At 34.7% G+C, this 9,836-nt stretch overlaps 1 pseudogene; it reads left to right on the forward strand.

Annotated features, from left to right (window-relative positions):
* Positions 1-331: 331 nt before the first annotated feature.
* Positions 332-487, forward strand: LOC126012789 (uncharacterized; annotated as a pseudogene).
* Positions 488-9,836: the final 9,349 nt, after the last annotated feature.

Below are 9,836 nucleotides of genomic sequence, written 5' to 3' on the forward strand. Positions count from 1 at the left end.
TCCACATCCCATTTGGTCGCCTGAGCCTGCCAGGAGTAAATTCTGAGTGAAGATCCAGGAGTAATTCCGGAACACCACCAGGTGTGGCCCCCAAAGAAGCAAGCAAACAAACAACCCCCCAATAATTCAACAAAGAATACACATACACAAGAAATATTTAGCAGGAAGCCAGTTGTGGCCCCAAACCCAAACCCAACCAACTAACAAACCAACCAACCAACCATAAACAATTCTCCCCCCCCCCCCCAGAATTCTAGACATCATGAGAAGGAATGTATCCACTTTCTAGGTACAATGCCAAAATAGTTTATCTATAAAAATCAATTTTCTCATTGCTTCTCGGCCTTTTGGCTAAGATCAAGTGTAGTAAAAATTAATTTTCTGAGTATCCATGCCTAGAACCAGATTTGTGACCCTAAATGTTTCAGACTTCTCTCCATTGTAACTTAGCCTTATTGAAAATGTAGTTAAGTATTAAGAAACCAGTAGAATGCCAACAGAAAATTTACTTATATGTGATTTAGTATTTGGTAAGAAGTGATGTCTATTGATACCATTTAATATAGACAAAAAGTGACAAATTTTTCTTCTTTAAATTTTCTTTTCTATGCTTGATAAAGAAGTGAATACTTTTTTACTTTCTTTTTGTTAGGCAAACATAGCTGTAGGATGGAAGAAAGATTATTTCATTTTATTATGTAATGATATATTACTACTTCAGAATTCAATGTAGATCTGGGAGATTTGCTTTATGAAATTATGGGCCTATATTTTGTTAGTTTTGTGCTTTATCTTTTGCTTCAGCAAACTAATATTCCTTACTCACTGATAAATATTATTTTTCTTTCTTTTTTGCTCATGCCCATCCATGCTCAGAGCTCACACTTGAAGGTGCATTATAGGGTGCTAGGGTTTGAATCTGGGTTGACCATGTGCAAAGCAAGCACCTTACCTGCTATATTATCACTCTGGCTTGATAAAAGTCTTTTCTGATCCCAAGAGATAGCGCATCAATTCAAGTTCTACTACCTTTGTCCTGGTGAAATTTTTCTATCCAAACTGACATTTATTTAGTGACTATTAAACAATGGCTGATAATTTATAACTAGACATACTGGGCAAGAATTAACCTTTTCTTTTATTCCAAGACATAGTTCAATGACATGCAGCCATAGAGAATTAGATTGCAGAAGCCTACGCACTTTGCAGTGGCTCTGTAGAGAAATGAGATAGTCTTCCTGAGAAATGGAAAGAAAATGTACATGCATTTTAATTTTACCTATTTAATGAAAATAACAAGATACCAAACACGTATCTTTCATTTCACCTATGGACAGTCAATACACTTTCTGGGGTGATATATTTGAAAATGAAAGTTGCATAATTCGAATTTTCTGAGAGATGTTTGGAGGGCTTAGGCAGCAGCGCCTTTGAAAACTACCTCTTCACTCTGAAAGCAGAAGGTGGCGCTCTTGGGCTTCCGAGGAGTCTGCATGGTAGCTTCCAAAATTGTTTATGCTGTTCTAGAAAGTATCTACGGAGGGAAAAAAAAAAAAACCAAATCCCAAACGCTGGTTCTTTCCTTCTCACATTTTTAACTTTAGGATTGCCATCTTGGATAATTTGCAGAGAACATGGATTAATGAAATATCTTAAGTTTGTGGGGAAAACCTCCAAAAGGGCGTTGAGGTTTAGATTTGGAAATGTGTGCAGTGAGTTGCTTTGACGGTTTCAGGGGGTTGATAGGAATTTCATGAGCCATCCACATCTTCTTGGGATGCTTCTTCTCTAGAAACTTCCTTCAGGGTTGGGTTTCACAATGTGGGGTGCGAATGGGCCCTCTGAGCTATTCCCCGTTCCTTGCCCTAGAAAGTATTGTGTGAGTTTAGTGAAAAATTCCCCACCCAGGACAGTTGGCCTTTTGTAGAATCTTCCCAGGTGATTCATGAAAGAGAGAGGCTAAAAAATCGAGAACAAAAGCAACTATGCCAACAAACAACCAAAAACCTGTCAGACCAAATGCTTTCCCCAGAACTTTGACAATGCATTTTTTTTTCTTTTCTATTTTTGTATTGTTTTGTATTGTTTTAGGCCCATACCTGGCAGTACCCAGGGCAGATTCATGGCTCTGTGCTCAGGGATATCTTCTCTAGAAGCTTGAGGGATCATATGAGGTGTTAGGAACTGAATCTGATTTGGCCACTTGTAAGAGAAGTGCCCTAACCTATTCTACTATCACTTTATCCCTCCCCACTACCCAGTTGAATTATTTTTGTCCTACACCAAGCAATGCTCAGGGCTTTACTCCTGGCTCTGAACTCAGGGATCACTTTTAGCCTTCTCAGTTAAATCATATGAGGTGATGGGAATTGTACCTGGGTCAACTGCTTGCTAGGCAAGTGCTCTATTCAATAGTACAGAGAGCTCACTAACACTCTTGTATAGAGGGAAATGTTCCAACTCAATAACAAGCCTCTATTGAATGAATACACAGCAGAGAGTACCAGAACTGATTTCTGAATCCACCTTAGTTCACTAGTGGGCAGATGGGGGTGCATGGATTTTTCACTTTAACCAAAGCTTTAAAGATACCTGAATAGAAAGTCATCTTTTGTTTACCCTTGAACATAAATTTAGACAGTTTCAATGCAGAATGCACAGCACAAACTTCCTTTATATTGCAGCATTATTTCTCACCAAGCCCTATGACAAAAATAATGAGTCCATTTTTTTATATATGCTACAGAACATGCATGTCTTGTGCTCTGACTTACTCTTCTTATGCTTCACACACTTGAGAGAAATGTAGGCACTAATAATATTAGTGGTAAATACCTTTGCTTTGGTTATCTTTCAGCATCCATTTTTGATGCCACACTTTAACACATTTCTCCCAATTTGAGTTTCTAAAAGAATTTGTAAATGGCTATTTTGAACACTTGTTTTTTCCAAGATCCTTCATATTTGGAGAATGTATGGAGGTATATGGTCAATCTAGTTTTCCAACTTGTTCTCCAATTGTTTTTATTCTATCAGCTATATTTTTCTACTTATATGCTGTATTCTTTAACATACTTAAAATATATATATGTGTGTATATATATATATTTGGGTTAATTTTTTCTCTTTTCTTCTATTTATATTTGTCTCTCATTTGCTGTACCACTCTGATTTAGCTACTGTGCTTCTAAAAATGTTTTAATTCCTTTTGGGACCAGACCCTGGACATATTTTGGTTTCTTTTACTTTAGTTTAGTTTACTTTTGTTTGGCAGCCACACTCGGCAATACTTAGGGTTATTCCTGGCTCTGGCTCAGGAATTATTCCTAGTGGTGTTTGGGAGACCATATGGGATGCCAGGGGTTGAGCCCTAGTTGGGTATATGCAGGCCAAGTACCCTACCCACTGATTTATTGCTCTGGTTTCTCTGATTGCTTTTTTGTTTGTTTTTAAGTCCTGACTTTTGTCTAAAAACCTAATATGCTCTTATTCATCTTAGATCTCTCAAAGGCACATAAAACTTTCATGCAATTTTTTGGTCAAGTTTATTCTTTGATATTTATTTTTAAAAGTATTTTACTCCATTATTTTTAACAGTTCAGATTTACAAATAGGAAAGCCATTACTCTTTTGTATATTGATATCTATTATTTCAGCATTATTCTTTATATATTTTATTTAATAACAGTTTTTCAGTTGAAATATTGGTTTTAATATAATAGAGCAGTATCATTTATGTGAAGGGTAGGAAAACACTATTTAAATGGTTATTTGATTCTTTATTGTTCATAGCAGCATTAGCTCAAAAACTCTAAATGCTATCACAGAACCACCTAAATGTTCAAGGACAAATAACTGGATAAAGAAGCTATTGAATACAGAGTGAAATACTGTATCTACCAAAATAAAGTATTCCTGTTGTGACAACATGGATGGAACTTTGAGGCGTTGATGTTAAGTGGAAAATAAGCTAGATAATGAGAGACAACTATATTATGATTTTACTTTAATATGGAATTTAAATAAGCAAAGCAGGCAAACTGGCAAAACTCTCAAACTTGAAAAAACTATAATGGTTTCTGGAGAACAAAGAAAAGTCATGGGGGAAATGAGTTGAGAGGTCATTTTTGTTTGTTTCTATGGGCCAAACCTGGCAGTCCTCAAGGCTTACTCCTGGCTCTGCATTCAGAAATTGCTCTTGGCTTGGAGGACCATATGGGATGCCAGGGATCAAACCCACATCCATCCTGTGTCAGCCGTATGCAAAGCAAACGCCCTATCACTGTGCTACCACTTCAGCACCTGAAAAATCATTTTGATCCTGGTGAGATGCTAGAATTTGAAAAATATCTGACTACTTCTGGATTTCTAAAACAACCCTACTTGGTTGTTTTAGAAAAAAAAATATATATGTGTGTGTATGTATGTATGTATGTATGTATGATGTATGTATGTATGTATGTATGTATATAGTTTTTGGCTCACACCTGGCAGCGCTCAGGGATTACTCCTGGCTCTACACTCAGAAATCGCTCCTGGAGGCTCGGGGGACCATATGGGACACAGGGATTCGAACCACCATCCTTCTGCATGCAAGGCAAATACCATATCTCAATGCTATTTCTTTGGCCCCATAAATTATATTTTAAGTTATATTGATATATCATGAGATTAATTTTACTGACATTTTAGCCTCACAATTAAACTAGTTTATAATTTTTATTATAGTCATTGTGGCTTTATAAAATGAACTCTGAAGTTTTTTCATCTTTTTCTGCTCTCTGAAACTTTAGAGGTAAGTTGAAGATTTGGAAAAATATGCCCCAAAACATGGGTGTTTCATTAATTACTTTTTCAATATTTAAAAAAAAATTTTTTATTGTGACCAAAGTAAATTATGAATCTTTCACAGTAATATTTAAGGGACCATCTTGGGGGACCATCAGGGATATGGGGGATCAAGTCTGAGTTGGGTGTGTGTCAGGCAAAAACCCTGTTATGCAATTGCTCAGTCTCCTAAACAAACCTTACCTGCTGTAAGGCCCATAAGTTTGCTATTTTTAATGGTACATATTTTTATTTCATGTTACCTGGTGCAAACATTTTTTCATTGCTTATGAGTGCATAGAATTTTTGAGAATATAAAACATTTTTTTGAGTTTTTAATTCTGGATTGTTGAATATTTGTATTGAAAAATCTGTATTATTGATTGCTTTTATAATTGTATTCAATTGTATTTTTGTAGTCTATACTTAGGTTTTTTGTATTACAGACAGTTAAAGAAAACAGATATATTTTTGACTTTGCAACCAAATAGACCTGCTTTGCATGTGGCAAAATGAATTTGATCCAGGTAAGTTATATAGTTCCCCGAGTATTCACCAGGAGTGATTTCTGAGTGTAGAATCAAGAGTAACCCCTGAGCACCACCTGGTATGACCAAAACAATAGCATACATTTTTCACTCTTAACAGAGAAATTTATAGTGATTCCTTCAGATTAGAAATAAACTACTTTATCTTCTTTACCAAGTTTTCTTTTATCTTTATGTTTTTCTAAATAAATCTTTCTTTTCATTATTTGGTTTTTGGGCCATATCTGGTAATTCAGGGATTATACCTGTTTCTCTGCTCAGAAATTACTCGTGGCAGAATTGGGGGACTATATGGGATACTGGGGATCAATTCTGAGTTGGCTGTATGCCAGGCAAAAACCCTACCTGCTATGCAATTGCTGTGTCTCCTAAATAAACCTTTTTATGTTCATGTTGTTTTTAACTCACATCCCATAATACTCAATGATTACTTCTGACTCAGTGCTCAGGATTTGCTCTATGCATTGTTTGTGAAAATATGCAGCTCAAGGAATTTAACCTGGGACTCTTAAATGAAAGCAGGTTCTCTAGGCCTTTGAACAATCTCACCAAAATGAACTAAATAAATTTTTTGTTGTTACTATATTATATCCTGTATATAATATATACTGTATATATTAAATATATATATTTAAGTTATATTATATAACTTAAGTTATATATTAATATATATATTAAGTTATATATATATTTAAATATATATATTAAGTATATAATAAATACTGTATTATATCTCAAATTCCTAGTTTGTTTTGGCAATTCCTCTTAATTTAAGTGAGTACATTTAAGAATGCTTTTCTAATAATTTAAAAGTTATCACTATTTGTGTGTCTTATTCTGAAAATAAGATATTAATATTGTATAACTTATTTTACTTTTGACTTTCTATTCATTTTATTAAGTGTGGGATTCATGGTTTTATTAGTAAATACAATACTTTAACATTTGATCACTTTAAAAAGTATCCTTGATTTATATGCAACAATTTAAGTGTAAAAATTTGAATTTAAAAGAAAAAAAAGAAAAATTTTGAATTTAAGATTACATTTTCCTACTTAATGTTTGTTTTCTTTGAAGCCAGTTTCTTTGTTTATATTGACCTTTTTCTTCTGAAATTTTGTTTTGCTCCTAATTTTATTTTCACTCTTTTCCAATACTGATGAATTTATTTTAAAAATGTATTTTGCTATTATTTCAACTAAATTTTAGGAGGGAAGTAAGGCATATACCTGTGACTCTTTTGTGATTTTAAGTCACAGAATTTATATGCCTTTTGTAATTTTAAAGGCTATGTAATATTTGGGTAAATGGTTGTAAGAAAAATGTGTTTCCTTCTCTGGAATCCATAAGAAAATGTTGTTCTTATTTAAGAATAAGAAAACAGAAGGGTCACATTTCTAGACCCCTCTATTCCCTATATTATTTTTCCTTTTCATTATCCCAACACAAATAGAAAAAACTAAAGGGAAGAATATAGTAATGTTTTTATTTAACATTTTGAGAAACAAGGAATTGGTCTCTGTGCCCATTTAACTAAAGCTATTTAGATCCATCCATTTTTATATGGAAACAAATAGAACATTATTATTTCGTGTAATCACATTTTTGTAAATAATTGATATACTTCTATGTCTAGCTCATATTCTTTCTTCTACTTTGCCCCTTTATCTCCCCTGTGTAGATTTGAAGTTAGGTTATAGTGCTGTGGAAGTTTTCTTTAAACAGTTTTGCTGGCTCATGACATTTTGAGAACTTGTTGGACATTTAAAACATTTTTAAAAGTTTTAGCCACCATGATAAACAATACTGTTAATGACAGAGTTTTATGCACACAATATTCCAAACACACCCTCTCCACTCAACCTCTATCCTTGGGAATCTCAGTTCTTTCTCTAGACCACTGCCTAGACTGTTGCCTTTGGTCATAAATTATTCTGTGGGAAATCAATGTGTCTGTTTCTCTCCTTCTGACTAACTTTAATCAACATGATACTCTCCAGATCCATCCATGTAGAAGCAAATAGCATGATTTTGTTCTTTCTGATAGCCAAGTAGTGTTCCATTTTATTTATATATATGCATACATACATATATGTATATTTACACACATATATGTATATACACATATATACTTCCACTCATCCTATTCTGACTAGTGCTGCAATAAACACAATCATGCATATGTCTTAATAGAGTTTTGGCATTCCAGGAATCAACTCCAAGGACCCAAGAATTCTATTGCTACACCAACTATTTATTTTTCACACCAGGCCTCAACTCACTAAAGTAAAGATAACCAATGTGCCTGTGTGTCTCTGAGGAACATTGATGGATTGAATTCCAATACAGACATTCTGAGGCAAACAACTAGTAATGCCTTTGACAGAGAATTCTGAAAAGAGGATATTGGAGGTGCATGAAGTGTCAAAATTGATGATGTATGATGGTACTGCTTTTGATGTGGGTGGGAGTGAGTAATTCTCCTTTTGAATTATCGTATAACAATGAAGGCTTTTTAAAAGGAAGGGATGAGAATAGTAGGTGCTATTTTGGTCTTAACTAAAATATTCAGTGAACTCTGTTTCTATCACAGGGCACCTGGTGAGTAACACCTGCTGTTTCTCCATCTTATAATTAAAGAATTTTATGCTAAAAAAAACTCTTCCAACATCACATTCTGAACAGATAGAGACACAAGTCTTACCTGCATAGGGCGGGAACTTATTTAGATATTGAGACAATGGCTTACATTACCATTGCTTCTCCTCAGCAAAATAGGGATGTGAATTTAAAAAAAAATTATTTAAAGGCCATGTATAACATAGTTGCTCATAATACATTTGTATATATAATATATGTAAAATATAATACACCACCATTGTAAAATTCCCTCCACCATTGTCCTCAGATTGCCACCCATTCCCAGCCTACCCATTGGACAGGCATAAAGTAATATATATTATATTACTTGCTTGCAAATAAATGCTAATAAATTTTTTAAAAGTAAGAATATTTGTGAAAATTAGTATATCTCATAATGAGGTCACTAAATCATTGTCCAAAGCTTTGTTTGCTATTTGTTGCTAGTTGATTTTCTGCTATTTGTTTTGTTTCTGAACTTTAGGTGTCTTTGAACGCACATTGATGTTGAAATTGGTGTGTTCCTATAAGGATGATAGTACTAATAAATCTGGTGTTATTTCTGGCCACTGAGTCCAGAAATTTCAAGCTCTGTGGCTCATATTCTGGCTTTAGTAGACCATGGTTTTGGCTACCAGATCCTTTAGAAGTACAAGAAGGTGGGTGAAGGGTGTTAACACTCACTCCAAAAACAACCTGGAGATATCAGCCCAAATATCAGCATAACTGGAATTTTGGTTGATTTGGCATCTCTGCAGAGTTCCATGATTGAGTGGTAAAATTATTAGTGAAGTAGCAAAAGTGGGTAGTAGGTACAGCTGGAGTAGCTTCTATAGGGGTTTAGATGGCTTGCCTTCTCTTTTTAAGGTTGCTATTTTCAGCTTCAGGTCTGGGCATCCAAGATTTTTCATGGCTTGTTATACATCTTTTGTTGAGAGTATAGTGAGTCTATGAAGCTGGCCAGGTGTGTATATTTTTATTTATTTATTAAAACAATTTTTTAGCCTTAGCTCTGATTGCACAAGGCAATAACCTATCTGTTCTACTTTCTCTCCAGCCAACTATTTTTTTTTTAAATTCAGAGTTCAAGTTCTACCCGATTTAATTATTATGTGGGAAAAAAGTATACCAATCTTAAGAAATCTTTCACTTTGAAAATTCATACATTGTTTTATATATAGGGGCCAGAGAGATAGCATGGAGGCAAGGCGTTTGCCTTTCATGCAGAAGGACGGTGGTTCGAATCCTAGCATCCCATATGGTCCCCTGAGCCTGCCAGGGGTGATTTCTGAGCATAGAGCCAAGAGTAACTCCTGAGCGCTGCCGGGTTTGACCCCCCCAAAAACACCCCCAACCCCCCCAAAACTCCAAAACATTGTTTTATATATAATATACTACATATATTATATAATATATAATGCAGATGATGGTGGCAGTAATGGTGGCTATAGCAGCCTTGAGATGCTGAGCAATGGAGCCCAGCAATGGAGGCAACAGACCCCTGGAGAAGAAGAAATCCACCAATCATCAGATTAAAAGCTCCTAAGGAGATTGCTAGAGAAAAAAAAGTGGTGGTTTGGATGTGCTTTGGAGTAATTTTATTTGGGTCTCTTTTAGCTGATATGCTCTGGTCATCCGGGATGTGGGAGCATGCACTCTTCATTTCTGAGAGCTTCTTAGCATTGATGTCTTTGGCATTTGCTTCTTAATAAGCAACATCATAGTTGAAAATTAAACATTTCACCACAGAAAAATAAGTAGGACAAATAAGAAATCTAGGATGCTATCAAGATTCCTTGCAATATAAGAATGAAGACATAA

Source organism: Suncus etruscus, chromosome 6 (genome assembly GCF_024139225.1).
Source record: "Suncus etruscus isolate mSunEtr1 chromosome 6, mSunEtr1.pri.cur, whole genome shotgun sequence".
Lineage (NCBI taxonomy): Eukaryota > Metazoa > Chordata > Mammalia > Eulipotyphla > Soricidae > Suncus > Suncus etruscus.